The sequence below is a fragment of the Triturus cristatus genome, chromosome 12 (genome assembly GCF_964204655.1).
Source record: "Triturus cristatus chromosome 12, aTriCri1.1, whole genome shotgun sequence".
NCBI lineage: Eukaryota > Metazoa > Chordata > Amphibia > Caudata > Salamandridae > Triturus > Triturus cristatus.
The window spans coordinates 229,629,846-229,646,063 of record NC_140595.1 but is presented as its reverse complement, the minus strand read 5'-3'; the positions used below and the strand labels follow the sequence as shown (position 1 = coordinate 229,646,063).

The window sequence follows — 16,218 nt, the reverse complement described above, 5'->3', positions numbered from 1 at the left end:
TGAATAGTCATAGCCAGCCTGCCACCACCTGACATGTTTTTGACCTCATAGGGTGAGAGCCTGCTGTCTCAGAGGCCAGAAACAAAGACTGCTCTGGGTAGAGGTGCTTCACAGCTCCTCCAGGCAGAAATGACCTTCCAGAGGGGGAACCTTCAAAAGCGTTGCTGCTTTTGAAGTTCAGCCCTGGCTTCCCCAGATAGAGGGGGATACCAACCCCCCTGTCCTGCTCATTTGGTGGAAGGACAGGAGGGAAATTTATTTAGATGAGGAGGAGTGTCCACATTCAGCCAGCCAGCCAGTAGGAGATGTGAACCCCTCGCCTGAAAATCCACCATCTTGAGACGGTGGAGAAACAACCTATCAGGGCGAGGGTCATGCCCTATCCCACAGAAAGTGTTCACTTAGAGGGTGTAGGTACCCTAAAGTTAGGTAGGTAATTGACTTCTACCTGTCTCCCCCTGTAATGCCCCTATATTTAGTATTTGTGGGGAAAAGTGACATATCTGCAGTGAAAGGGGCTAGTAAATAAGCCCCTTAGTATTTAGTTGGCATCCCTAGACCATGAAATGAGATTCGATGGACAAGAAGAAGAGAAGGACAAAGACTACTCGCTGCTCGAGAACTGAAGCCCTGCTGCAGAAGATATTGATGATGATGATGATGATAGAAAATTTATATTGCGCAAGACAATAACCCGCAGGTATCAAGGCGCCTAACAAAACAAAAATGGAAATGTACATCCTTACACATAGGCTCGCAGGAAGAGGCGAGTTTTAAGGGCACTTCGGAATATCTGTAGGGAGGGTAGGGACCTGAGATCCAAAGGAAGATCATTCCACCATTTAGGAGCCAGAGTGGAGAAAGCCCTGCCACCCCACTTGGCTCTTCGTATGCGGGGGACTGTCAGGAACAGTTTCCTGGAGGAACGCAAGTCCCTTCCAGGAGTATAGTGGGAGATGATAGAACCAACTCCCGTGTCGCTGTTCTTTGCAATGGCTCTATAGGTCATGCATAAGACTTTGAACCGTACTCGGTGCTCTACCGGTAGCCAATGCAACGCTTTCCTGGCCAGCGTGGCCGAGGAGCGTCTGGGAACATCCAGAACAAATCTGGCTGCGGCATTCTGGACTACCTGCAAGCGCTGTAGAAGGCTCCTATTTAGCCCCGCATACAGCGCATTACAGTAGTCCAGTCGTGAGCCGATGAGAGCGACAGCTACTTGCTTTCTGGACTGCTGAGAGAGATATTTCCTGATTCTTCGCAGGGTGTGAATTAAGCCCCAACAGGTAGAGATGGTTCTACTAACCTGTCCGCCCATATCCAGGGCAGGGTCTATCATCACCCCAAGATTCCTAGCAGATGTCGTGGGGGAAGGGCACACTCCTAGCGAGTCAGGCCACCAGCTGGCTGACCAGATGTTCTCTTTCCCTCCAAACACCATCACCTCAGTCTTCTCCCCATTCAGTTTGAGTTAATTCTGGACCATCCACTGACCAACCGCCTCCATACAAGATCTAAAATTGGAGGCAGTTGGTACATCTGAATGGGAAAGAGAGACGAGGATTTGGGTGTCATCTGCATAGGAGACTACCTCCATCCCGAAAGTTCTATTTAATCTGGCTAGTGGGGTCACATAGATGTTAAATAGGGTCGGACTGAGGGCCGACCCCTGCGGGACCCCACATATCACCGGTCGGGATGGAGAAAGGAACTCCCCCAGCTTGACTCTTTGTTCCCTTCCTTCAAGGAAGGAGGTCAGTAGATCTAGAGCTGCGTCCTTCACCCCCACTTCCCTCAGACGATATGTAAGTACTGAGGGAGAGAGGGTATCAAAGGCCGCAGTTAGATCCAACAGGACCAGGAGGGTGGTCTGGCCCCCATCCACTCTAGTGCGGATTTTATCAAGCACAATAGTGAGGGCCGACTCAGTGCTGTATTCCCTCCGGAATCCATGCTGGGAGAAGTCCAAACAGCCCGAGCCTTCCACAAAGGCAGCGAGATGCTTGTTTAGATGTGCCTCAAGCATCTTCGCAGGGGCTGGGAGCAGTGAGATCGGACGGAAGTTTTTTAGGACCTCCGGATCAAGGGAAGCCTTCTTTAACAAGGGTTTCACTACTGCACTCTTCCACTCCAAGGGGAAGACACCATCCCTCATAACTAGATTCATGATTTCTAGTAGAGGCGGTAGGAGGGTTTCCCTACACTGCTTAATAATCTTCAAAGGGCAGATATCTAGGGGGGAGCCAGATTTGGTTTTATTAAGCAAGATCTCCAGATCTTGTAAGACCAGCGGGGGAAAAGAGTCCAGGGTGCTCAGAAGGGGGATGTCTGGGGTGGTCCTATTCATCTCAACCAGAGCAGGGGGCCCACTGATCGAGGCTCTTTGTACCTCAAGAGCCAGGTAGATATCCTGTATTTTGGTATGAAAAAAGGAAGCGATATTATCACATAGATCTTGCGAGGGTACAACAGAGTCAGGCGTTTGTAGGTTGACTAAGGAGTCAACGATTCTAAAGAGCTCCTTCGGCGAGGAGAGCGAAGTTGTCATGGCCACAAAGTAATCTTGTTTGGCCTGCACAATCTCAGTCTTGTATTTCCTGACCAGGAGTTTATGAGCTTCCTTATTCTTGAGGTCCCAACCTGAATGCCAGAGCCTCTCCATCCTCCTCACTTCTTGCCTGAGGAGTCTGAGGGATTCCGAATACCATGGGGCAGAGGGTCTCTTCCTGGCTCGACGACTGGTCTGTAATGGGGCCAATTCATTCAGGGCCTCAGTGATAACCTGTTCAAAATGACCAACCGCGGTCTGAACACTATCCATACCCGTAGTAGAAAGGCTGACAACCCATGGCGAGAGGGAGTCATTACTGATATTCCTAAAATTTCTGCCAGTTCCCACTGTGTGTTTCCCTATTTTACTTCCATCCATCCGAGGGCATTCCAAGAGGAATGGGACCGCAAGGTGATCGGACCAGGACAGATGTACCGGATCCTTGACGGTCAGACGATGGTCATTAGATAAAATACCATTGAGAGTGTGGCCTGCACGATGGGTAGCCCCGCGGACTCGCTGCGTGAGTCCACAGGACGCCAGAGCATCAATAAGACACGAGGTATCTGATAAGTCAAACCGTTCTAAATGGTAATTGAAATCACCTAGAATGGAGAAGTTTTCTCGACCAAAGTAGGGTTCCAAAAACCACCAAACCCTGCCTGCTGCCTCTAGGACTCAACAATTGGAGTGTGCTGTGTTGTCCTGAACCTGTGAAGACTCCAAGAACCCGGAGCATCGCCAGACTTCGAAAAATTGCCAAGATCCTCCATTGGAGTGAAGGGGGTATCACTCCCTTGTACAACACAGGCACCGATCCCACTGAGCTAGGTTTGTCGACGTGTTGATCCCCGACAACTTTGGTGCAGCATCCGCACCAAAAAAAGATACATCAGGTCCGAAGGGTCAGGTCTGTCTCACTACCAAGTTTGGAGACACCAGGATCTACCGAAACCGCACCATACCAATACCCGGGGTACCGGACCCTCTACAGCAAACAGCAAAACAAAGAGTCCATGCCGGACTCCAACTACCCCAGAAGCAAGCACCCCATCGAGGGACATCACGAGTCCTGAGACTCATGTCCTGAGTGGCCCAGCTGTCCCAAAATCGCCTCTCTAAGTTGCCTGCTCCTTACCGTGGAGACTTCGGGACGCACGACACCCGGCTGCCTTATCTGCTCTGCACCCGACCCCATCGGCCCCGGTAACAACAAACCAGCTGTTCTCTTGTGGTCCTGCAACCCTTGCGACCTCCTCCCTCCAGTGGCACCCACTGGCCTTACCTCTAAATCCTCCTGTGCAGTGTGTTTCCCAGTGACCCCTTTCGTTGTAGTGCACCAGCTACCAACATCTTCAGCACCCTGTTCCTGGCCGAATTTGGGACGCTTCCAATTTACTGCTGCTGGAGCTTTGCACCTGGTCCTGTTAGGGATCTAAAATGAGAAGGAGAACTCAGTGAAAGCCTTGCCTGATTTCATATGGATTTTTCTGCTTTTCTCCATTGACCTCAATGGTGGATTATTGTGCACAAAAGTGATATATTTTCCGAATTCTCAAAAATGGTAACTCCTAAAGTCTTTACTGTAGCTCAAAGTTCTTAAAAAATATATAAAAATCTATATTATAATTTATTTTTATAAATTGGTCTCAGATTTATTCTTGAGTGTGTGTCTCATTTATAGCCTCTGTGAGTACGGCAAATGCTTAGCACTACCCTCTGATAAGCCTAACTAATCGCCCACACTACCAGAAAAAGAGCACTAGTATTATCTACTTAAACATCTGAGTACCAGTAAGGCATCCACTGGAGACTCTGCACAGTGTACTTCATTTAAGTACACTATATAGAGACTCAGCTTCCTACAGTGACCTACCTTGAGAAGTGGTTTCATACTGATGTGGTTCCTCAGGCCCTCTCTCAGTTCTTTGTCCTGGAGAGGGCTCTCTGTGTGCTGGGGAAACCCCCACCACCTGGATCACTACCTCGTCCTGTGCTGGCATGACTACTCAACTGCAGGGACAAAGACCCTCTACTGCATGCAACCAGATCTTCCAGACGGATTACGTGCCGGTGGTCCAGCATAAGAGGACCTCAAATCTGAAAGCAAAGCACACACTCCAAAACTAGGCCTCCAGTATATGCTGTTGTTTCCTGCCCACCTCAAGATCATAATTGGTGACCGTTCACATTTCTTGGACACACCAGCGGACATGTGGGACTGGATCAAAAGATATCACAATGGTGCAGGCGGCACCCCCCCGGCGCTCACCTTGATGACAAAGGCATAAAAAAAGCCCTAGATTACCCTTGGTGGGGGGTCGCCCAACCTGGAGCCAGATGGACTATGCCAGGGATGCTACCTTGGAGGCAGCGAGTCACTTTAGCAGCCCAGCTCGCACATCACCAGGGGATCGCCTCTCTGATTCATATTGTGCTGGTACTGACTCGGACTCGCCCATTGCCTAGCCTACCCAGGGACCTCTCCTGATGACCTCTGAATCCCCTCCTTTTGTTACCCTTTGTCATAACTTAAGATAACTTGGGGTGGGAGAGCAGACTGGGACAACCTGGCTTGACCGTCGGGTGCACATAACCACTGTCATAGGGCGCTGCTTGTCACACTATTCCAGGATGGCAAGCAACAGACTACTAGCATACATGTGACTGTACAGAGATAGAACACCTCTCATTGCAGTTTCCGGAGGGCCTCTGCCACAGGCATATTGTTGCATGCAGGTTGCTAGTTTTTTTGGCACCAGACCGTTGTCGGTGTGCCCTGGGAGGCGGGAGTTGGGGATTGTTTGTTCATTTTTACTAGGGACACAATGTCTACATTACACATAATCCAGGGGATCACTCAAACTCTTTTAGTAGGCAATGACCTTCACTCCCACACAGGCCCTGCCTGCGGACTAGGGCGGGCAGGGCTGGCTGGTAGAATCCTCTCTATCACGCAACCCCATAATGACATCTCAGGTACCTTCCTACACTATGCTCACGTGGAGTATTAAAGGCATGTACTCCGCACACAAGCACCATCAGATATATTCCTACCTGAAACAGAGGGGTTGAAATGTAATTGCTTTAAGAGACACACTTGGCGGGGTCTCAACCCGTGCACTTACATCTAGGCCCTTTGCCAGAAGTATTTTTTTAGGGTGGCATGGCCTCCAGCTATGACCAATTATTAAAGCTGTGCTCTATGGTTCCATTTTCCCCAGTACTGGTTGCGCTACTAAATACCGACTCCCAGAATATAGGGGAACAAGAATATTGAGACACAATATTTAAAGGTAAGTGCCTGTAAGGAAGTGTAGATTTACTACTCCTAACTCCACATCTACAAACCTTGAAGGCATGTAAATTTAGTAGTAGTAGTATTTTTATTCGATTTTTTGGAAAAAAAATCATAACAGCATTACAGCATACAAATAGATTTTTAAAAAAATACCAACTCCCTGTCAACAAAATAATAATATAAAAACACAAGGGTACATAAAGCATGTAAGTTGGTCACAATTCACATTATCATCTCCAATGTCTGTTTGGTTTTGGGATAGGTCCAAAGTTCATATCATGACTGTACTGAAGAACCATATGTATTTTGATATTTAGTAAAGTGTCAAGTGCAGAACTCCATCAAAGTATTTAGAATATATTAATATCAATGTAAGAATACATATGGTTCCGCCAGCAATTAAAAGCTTGCCTATCATGCAAGGGATATTAACAATATATGAAAAACAGAGATAATACCTTTTGAAAACCGACTAAATGGATGAAATTCGTTTATCACAGTAAAACGACACTCTTGGAAAACTATAACCAAATTCATATACAGATATATTAGCATCACTGGTGTGCTCAGCATGGTATAGTTAACATGGATTCACCATCAATTTCCTACAAAGATTTTCCTAGATAAATAAGTACAGTACTATAATTGATTGAAATCTCATAAGAATCTCCAATCTTACAAATTATTTATCTTTTCTAAAAAAAAATATGTAAATGTGGCAGACATATACAGTACTTCCTAATTGAATCATTTCGTATTCTAGGATTTCAGTATCCTGGTTCTTGATCTCCAGGCGTGTAACAAATATCTAGACACTCCAAAAATTAGGTATTCTGTACAAATCACTTTTTAAAATTCTAATGATCTCAGTTAATCGGTTGGCAGCCAGAATCCGACATCTCAGGATTAGCCAGGTTCTTCTGATCTGTTCGTACTTAGGACAGAAGAATACAAAGTATACCTCTAGTTCAGGTACCGCCTTGCATGCCGGACAGCTGGGCGAAATGTTGGCATCATTTCAGTTACTGCAAAAACTATTGACTGAATGTCCCTCGTTGCCAAAATGGCATTCGATACCATCAAATGGGATTACTTGTTTGTGGTTCTGGAAAGAATGGGCTTCGGGCCCAATTTCATAAAATGGATCAAGCTATTGTACACCAGCCTGACTGCTCAAGTAGTGGTGAACTGGAATACGTCTAGACAGTTCCAGTTGGGTAGGGGAACTCGACAAGGGTGTCCCCTGTATCCCCTAGTATTTGCCTTCGTGCTGGAACCTTTGGCGGTCTGGGTGAGGGAAGAACCTGACGATATATTGTTAAATATGACCTCTCCATCGTCCACCCTTCATCGTATCCTCCATATTTTCCGTATATTTGGCAATCACTCAGGGTACACAATAAATTAGTCTAAATCGCAACTATACCCACTGCAGGGCCAGCCGCCGCGTATCCCAAGGGAGTATGCGATCCCTGTAGCACCAGAGAGCCTCCGATACTTAGGAATCTATGTAACGATGGATCCAAACTGTTTTCACGAAACAAATTTGACGCGCTTTCGCACTGACGTAAAACATTGGCATTCCCTTCCTCTGACTTTTCTGGGATGTGCAGCCCTTTTTAAAATGTTTGCGTTGCCTCGCTTTCTCTATGTTTTGCAAAGCACTCCTGATAGGGTCGACTCCTACTTTTCTAGCATTGATAGCGCCAGGCGTACCCTGCTATGGGATGGACGGGCACCGCATATAGCGATGCAGAAATTATCAGCGGGATGGTATGACAGGGAATTGCATTGCCTGACCTTAGGTCATACTACCAGGCGTCTCAACTTGTGTTGATCAACCGCTGGGCTCATGGGGATCGGGGGGACCCAAGTTTCCGTACAGACTGATGGCTCATGAGACAAGATAGATTCAACACAGCACTATACACGAACCGTAGGAAATTGGGCCTAACCGGAAAGACAGCACGCACAATTGAAACTTGGCACAAGGTAAAAAAATAATTGGGAAGGCACAATAAAATTACACGTACGACCCCACTCTGTGAAACTGAGCAATTGGGCCGTCTGAGCACTTGCCCCGGGTTCGATAAGTGGGACCTGATTGGTATTTCAGCGGTGGGGGACATGTGGGGCTCCAAAGGGTTGGCCACCTCTGCTGATCTGCAGAAAGAATATGAACTTGCACAATCTGAAACATTTAGAAATCTGCAGATCAGCCACGCGCTTAAAACTGCAATATCTGGGGGCGGTCCACTTCCTGAGGCTTCCCCACTAGAAGACCGGTTGATACTTGACCCTATGGTCAAGAAGGCCATATCCTTTACATATAAAAAATTGGTTAACAACTGCCAAATCTTTTAACGTGCTTGCGGCAGGACTGGGAGGCAGATCTGGGTGAGCTGGAGGAGGATGATTGGCGAGACGCTTTAGCCTCTCCCAGGGAGGTAAGCATCCCCATGAGACTGTGGCTTGTCCAACTTAAAATCCTGCACCGCGTTTACCTTGCCACTGGAGTTTTGGTCAAGATGGGCAGGAGAGCTGATCCTTATTGCCTTAGACAGTGTCACCAGGAGGGGACTTTCTTCCATATTTTCTGGGAGGGTCCAGTTGCCTTAACATATTGGAAGGTAGTCGCAGAACAAATGGAGAGAGCTGGGGGGTGAAATTGACGGTTACCCCGAAACTATACCTGCTAAATGCATGGAAAGCCGCGGATCACACCCAGACAGAGAAATCATGGGTTTCATTGGGATGGGCCCTTGCAAAACGAAATATCGCACAAAAATGGGGTGTGGGGGAAATGCTAAATATTAGAGACTACGTTGCTGACATGGATAGAGCCATGATTGCAGAGAAGGATGTTTTCAAGCACAGAGGTTGCCCCACAAAAAGGGATCGAAAGTGGGCTGCATGGAATATATACTGGGGTGAAATATGCCTGTCCCCCACTGTGGAGCTACAACGCAGTGAAGTAAGATGGCAAGGCCCATTAAATTCCGCGGGAGGGATACCGGAATGAAGAATCATTGTTGTATCAGTATATGTAAAATAACCTATGCATATTTTGCATCTGATTGTATGTTATTGATGAACTACATTGCTGTGCTTCTTATTATGTTGCTGATTAAAAGAGTTAAAAAAAAACTGTTGACTGGAAGGATACTATACCTACATTTTAGGTATAGGGATTTCAGGAGCAGATGTTCTAGACGATTCAAGAATTCTTCCTGCTGCATTTGGTCTTTAAAACTCAGGAACCTGCTTGTCAACTCCCCTGCATCTCTCTTACTTAACCAAGTGTCATTCACATAACTCCAGTATCTCTTTCTAAGAAGGTTTAGGGACCTTTTTTTAATGCTATCGGGATTGAGCCAAAGATCACTCATGCACAATTCTGGTTTTAATATTGAGGTGCACACCTTGTGATTCCATGTGAAGGATTATGTGGATTTTCTAAGGTACATATTAAAGCACACTTAGTCAACTTTTCACAATCCAACTTTAAATCATATTAATGAGATGAGATTAAAAATAGAAGACTGTAATGTTGTGAAGTAGGCTGACTCACAACTCTGTGGATTTTCTAAACTGTGCAAGCTTTGTGCAATGCAAAGCTTATCAAGTTCTTTTTTCGAATGGCTGACTGTATCTGATAACCTGAGTAGTTGATGGAGTCAATAGCAAGACTGGATTATTCAGCATTAACAGCCAGACTGACGTCCTGTAGGGTGAAGAACACAGCTGCCAGATGCTGTAGTTGTGTTTCCCAATCTTGACTATATATCACAATATCAGCCAGATAGGCAACAGCAAACTGTCAGTGTGGTCTCAGTACTTTATCCATCAGCCTTTGAAACGTGGATGGGGCCCCATGTAGGCCAAAAGGTAATACTTTAAAATGATAGGTGAAGGTGTGGCAAAAGCAATTTTTTCCTTCGCATAGTCCGTGAGTGGGATTTGCCAGTAGCTTTAGCTAGGGTTGTATAATGGTAGCACAATTGCATTAACCATGCATACTTTTACAACACAAGCCGAACAGCGAGCATTCCTGAACAACGCAAGTATGAACCATGCATGTCTGAGACACGCAAATATATTGAAAACAGTAAACATGCCTTAACCAGGAATACCATTACCACTCTTTCCTTAACCACGCATACTGTAAAAACGCATGTTGCAGAACAAAGCCAACATGCCTTTTAATTCATTAAAATGTACATATTTCTGACAATTCTTGAAATGCACAAATAATTCAAGGAAATGTTATTTCTCCTACACTGGGGCCTATTACGATGTCCGCCTGACACCATCTCAGAAATGGGACTGGCCGATGTCCGGTTGGCGGTCCCGACACCTGATTAGGATGCGACTGAACACTGTTCAGTCGCATTCCAACATTTCCCAATGGGAGCATGTGTTACGGCCATAAACCGGCCGTATTACATGCTCCCATAGGGAAATGGTAGGTGGTGTAAATCCCTGCACCATGTGACAGGCCCCCAACTGGAGGCCTCAGAGGCAAGGGGGCCCTGCTAGGGACTTTTATACTCTCTCTTCGACAGGCTTTCCATGTCGGAAAGCCCGACATGGAAAGCCTGCCTGAGACTGAGTATCGTAATCCCAAGGGCAGAAAGGCCACCCTTTGGACTTCTTGAGCCCATCGGAAGCCAGTCGGAATAAACGGCCAGCTTAATTTCCAAAAAGCAGCATTTTAATGCGGCAGTCAGAATTAAATCGAGATGTGGGGCCACTATGTTTTGAAAGAGAGGAGTAAGTGTAAACTGTGCACAAAAACGCTTTGATAATCTGAAACGTGTTTCGAAGTATCTTGTTACCAAAGTCGGCCTTCCTTTATTACAGCAAACATTACATGAACAACCTATGTATAATGGGCAACATTCTGTGGCTGGAACGCGAATAAACTTCACTTTTTAAGATATACACAATAAATACACGTTCTGTTATGGAACACCATACAAAAACATATATAAACTGTTGTCCACCATTTTGTAGTCAGTGGTACACTGAATTCCTTTGTGACCACACTCTCCGCTACGAGCATAAAACTGACACTCACATCCTGTGGAAAATACTGCCATCTAGCCAAAGAAAAAGGTACATTTATAGGAATGTTTGCTCAAAAATAAAGCTCTATTAAATCTAAAGCATGTATTTAGAATTTTTTTAAACATTTTTTTCTAGACTTTTGCAAAATTACTTTGGTGGTGACCTCTAGTTTCCTTCACTACATCTCAACACCGGCAGGTAAATAATCTAAAAAATATTGCAATATCACGCATTAATTAGGTTTTTTGATTTCTTAAAACAAAGAAAGTTAACTTTTTATATCTCAACAGGGCAAATGTAAATCACTTGCTTATCTCAGGGCAGGTGCTGCACAGTGACTAAGGTCTAAGTAACTGCTCCTACACCTCTGAGTGCTTACCTCAAGGCAGGTGCTGGACAGTGACTAGGTGGCAAAATGTATATTCCTACTCCACCGGGTGCTTGCCTCAGGGGAAGGTGCTGGACAGTGGCTGGGGGACAACATTCCTAATCTTATTCCATTGGGTACTTACCTCAGAGCAGGTGTTGGACAGTGATGGGGGGCAAAATTACTATTTCCACTCCAACCGGTACTTACCTCCGGGTCGGTGCTAGACAGTGACTAGGGCAAATTTAATTTTCAAACTCCACCGGGTACTTAAGTTAGGGCAGGTGCTGGACAGAGACTGGGTGTGAAATTACTATTCTTACTCCACTGTGTACTTATATCAGTGCAGTTGTTGGACAGTGACTGGGGCAAATTTACAATTCGAACTCCGCCGGGTGCTTATCTCAGGACAGGTCACGGAGAGTGACTGGAGGCGAAATTACTTTTCCTGCTCCACCGGATACTTACCTCAGGGCAGGTGTTAGATAGTGATTGGGGGCAATAAACTATTCATACTCCGCTGGGTGCTTACCTCAGGGCAGTTGCTGGGCAGTGACTAGGGGCAAAATTACTCTTTCTAATCCACTGGGTACTTCCCTCAGGCCAGGTGTTGGACATAGACTTTTTGATTGATTTTGATTTGAGGATTTATAAAGTGCAGCAGTCACCCGAGGGCATCAAGGCGCTAGAGACCAGCCGTCCATACCCAGGAGTTTAGAACGGGCCAAACGCTCCCGCAAGATACAGGCCATGAAGAGCCAAGTTTTAAGAGCCTTTCTAAAGGGGAGCAGAAGGGGGGTGGTTTTAAGAGCAAAGGGCAGGGAGTTCCAGAGCTTACTAGCTGCCACCGAGAATGCTCTGTCCCCCCATTTATTCTTCTTGAATATAGGTACAACCAGTTGCATTTGAAGCAAGGAGCGCAATGGTCTGGTAGCGGAATACCACTTGAACATAGTCTTTAATCTCGACAGATAGGAAGCATGTAGCGACTTATGGACCATACAGAGTGATTTGAAGCTAATGCGTTGTACAATGGGGAGCCAGTGTAGGACCTCCAGTCCCTTCCTGGCAGATTGTTTCCTAGGAATGCCCAAAATGAGCCTTTCCAATGCATTCTGCATTACCTGAAGTTTGTGCTGCAAGTTCTTGTTAGCGCCAGGTATAATGCATTACAATTATCCAGACTGGCAGCAAATTTACTATTCAAACTCCGCCGGGTGCTTAACTTAGGGAAGGTGCTGGGCAGTGACTAGGGGCAAAATTACTCTTTCTAATCCACTGGGTACTTACCTCAGGCCAGGTGTTGGACATAGACTTTTTGATTGATTTTGATTTTGATTTGAGGATTTATAAAGTGCAGCAGTCACCCGAGGGCATCAAGGCGCTAGAGACCAGCCGTCCATACCCAGGAGTTTAGAACAGGCCAAACACTCCTGCAAGATGCTAGGCCATGAAGAGCCAAGTTGTAAGAGCCTTTCTAAAGGGGAGCAGAAGGGGGGTTTCTCTAAGAGCAAAGGGCAGGGAGTTCCAGAGCTTACTAGCTGCCACCGAGAATGCTCTGTCCCCCATTTCTTCTTCTTGAATATAGGTACAACCAGTTGCATTTGAAGCGAGGAGCGCAATGGTCTGGTAGCGAAATACCACTTGAACATAGTCTTTAATCTCGACAGATAGGAAGCATGTAGCGACGTATGGACCATACAGAGTGATTTGAAGCTAATGCATTGTACAATGGGGAGCCAGTGTAGGACCTCCTGGCAAATTGTTTCCTAGGAATGTCCAAAATGAGCCTTTCCAATGCATTCTGCATTACCTGAAGTTTGTGCTGCAAGTTCTTGTCAGCGGCCAGGTATAATGCATTACAATTATCCAGACTGGCAGCAAATTTACTATTCAAACTCCGCCGGGTGCTTAACTTAGGGAAGGTGCTGGACAGTGACTAGGGGGCAAAATTGCTATTCAGAATCCACCAGGTGCTTACCTCAGGGCAGGTGCTGGACAGGGACTAGGGATGAAATTACTATTCAAAGTCCGTGGGTGCTTACCTCAGGGCAGGTGCTGGACAGTGTCTGGGGGGCAAAGTTTCTATTAGTACTCCACCAGGTACTTACCTCAGGGCAGGTGCTGGATAGTGACTGGGGGGCAAAATGTCTATTCTAACTCCACCAAGTTCTTACCTCAGGGCAGGTGCTGGACAGTGACTGGGGGCAAAATGTATTATTTAAACTCCACCAAGTACTTACCTCAGGGCAGGTGCTGGACAGTGGCTGGCAGCAAAATTACTATTCTTACTCCACTGAGTACTTACCTCAGAGCAGGTGCTGGACATTGTCTGGGGTGGCAAAATTACTATTCCTACTCCAGCGGGTACTTAACTCAAGGCAGGTGCTGGACAGTGCCTGGGGGGCATATTTACTATTCAAACTCTGCAGGGTGCTTACCGGAGGGCAGGTGCTGGACAGGGACTAGGGGGCAAGAGTACTATTCCTACTCTGCTGGGTACTTACCTCAGGGCAGGTGCTGGGCAGTGACTGGGGGGGGAAACTATTCCTACTCCAACTTGTACTTACCTCAGGGCAGGTGCTGGACAGTGACTTGCTGGGGAGCTGAAAAACAACTGTAATTAAACACTACTAATTCGTATTATTTGATTTCACCCATACAGACCTTTCCTTCGAAAAACCAATAGGAAGTAATTTAAAAGATCCACTGAAATCTGACAACAAAACTTAAAAAATGTTAAGTAAGTGCACCAACAAATCAATGTGAATTGGAAATAGAACGACCATACACAGCTATCTATTTTCTTAAAATAACATTGCATTCTCTCTTGTCATGCAAAAATACAATAAATCCAGAAGTGCCAGAATCTTCACCTTCTTCACAATTCTCTGGCACAACAATCCAATTCTTCATTCACCTCACAAGCCAAATACCACATCACTGTCAGGTACTAACAATACTATTAAAATTGAAGACCTCAACCCATAGAGTAAAGAAATGATAAAACCAAACAACAGAACTTGCAATGTTTTACTCCAACAGGGGTTTTAACTGTTCCCTTTCGCCACAGGCTTCAACAAATAACAAATACATCTATTTTTCTTTGCAGACAGAGCAAAACAAATGGTATATGAAAATCTTTAAAAACACATATGCTAAAAAAATTCTTTCTCCTTTGCCCAACAGTTTTACCAACAATGGCGTCACAATGGCAAGCAAATTATGTGAAATCCCGAACAGGAAACAAGCCTTTCAAATATGGCGGCCATCTCTACTGTAAGGAGTGATTGGCTGAATCCAGGAGGTTTTGAAGAAGTGTGCAATATTTCTCTTTCCATTGCACATGCAGAGTGGTTACAAAGATTCTTTTGTTAGGACAACAGAGCCTTACCACTCCGCCTCTGCAATGGAAATGGAAGTACGAGAAAATGTACAACAAATTAAACTTCTTACACACACCTCCAATGAACCCTGTGGTGCAATACTAAAGGAGGTAGCACAAAACATTTTTATGCACGTTGCTAGTAGCATGCCCTCCAGAGGCAAAATCTGGCAAGTAATCACCACTGTGTACCATCCCAAACCTATGGAGATATTACCATCGCCCCTCAACTAACTGTAAATTTTTCCAATTAACCTTTCCTCATGCATGAAAATGAAAACCATCAAAAAAGAATCTTAATTTTTAGCACTACCCATAACCTAGTTACCCTTGAGAATAGTCCAGTTTGAATGATGAATGGTATTTTTAAATCAAAACCCCATCCATTCACCCAAATTTATACTATTAATGCCAACAGAAATAGCACAAGTATCCCACTAGTGTATGCTTTACTCCTTGACAAATATTCCTCAACTCACACTGAATTTTTAACAGTCATCAAAACCAAAACTATAAATAAATGTCATAGAAAAGTAATAATCGATTTTGAATTGAAAATGATTAATACAGTTGCTAAATTATACCCTGATACTTAAATTCAAGGATGTTTTTTTCATTTTTTTCAGACGTATTGGAGAAAAATAAAAAAAATCATTCTTGGTCAAGCAGTAAACTACAATATGAATTTAGAAAATTAACTGTGTTATGGTTTGTACCACCTGACAGTGTAGATGAGTTTGACACTTCAATTACAGAATCAGATTTTTTTTTAACCAAAATGAAGAGAAATTGGCTCAATTACTAAATTACTTTGAAGATATGTAGATTGGCTGTCTAAGCAGGTCAGGTTGCAAGAGGAAGCCAAGGTTTCTTATTGAATGGTGGAAGTGCTACTAAACCTGCTTAGAAGGTGGTGCAAAAACAAAACCCTTTCTGGCATACAGTGACGCATAAATTATGCAAAAAAGAAGGAGCGAACTCTGGGTAGTTCTCAAGTTTAGGTGGAAAGCAGCTCCTGTATAGAGCACTCTCAACACCAGCGACACTAAATTTGCTCTCCTCAAATGTCTGCTTTTCTATCAAAGTCTTTAAACGTAGGATTAGCACAGTGCCATCCACGCTGAGATAGAAAGGGACAAAGTCTTTTGCGATTCCTAGAGCAAAGTCTTAAAGCGTAGAATTAGCACAGAGAGTTTGCAGTCCATCTGGCTTTGTTAGTCGGCAGCGTAGCCCTCTGGGAAAAGAATAAAGAGAGGCTGAGATACTGTCCTGTAGCTAATGTGTCACTAGTCACCCAGTGTGCCTTCACTGTGTTCTCATACACAGTAGTTGTGTTTTTAGATTTGCCTTTGTGTGCTTTCCCCAACTTCAATATTCTGTCAGGCGCCTCGTAAAATCATGCTACGTTCCCCAACTATTGCCACTCCCTCCAAACATAGGGCAATACTTGCCTGGCGCCACAGCCCTCGCCTGAAGGCCACCGTGGTATGAACTCCAGCGCCTTTCTCCCCTGGACTGCTGGGTCTGACTGTGATTTCTCCTGA

At 45.2% G+C, this 16,218-nt stretch overlaps 1 protein-coding gene across 2 annotated transcripts in view; it reads left to right on the top strand.

Annotated features, from left to right (window-relative positions):
• PLEKHG4 (pleckstrin homology and RhoGEF domain containing G4) overlaps window positions 1-16,218 on the top strand; it is a 1,592,954-nt gene that overhangs the window by 1,368,866 nt on the left and 207,870 nt on the right. The window lies entirely within an intron of this gene.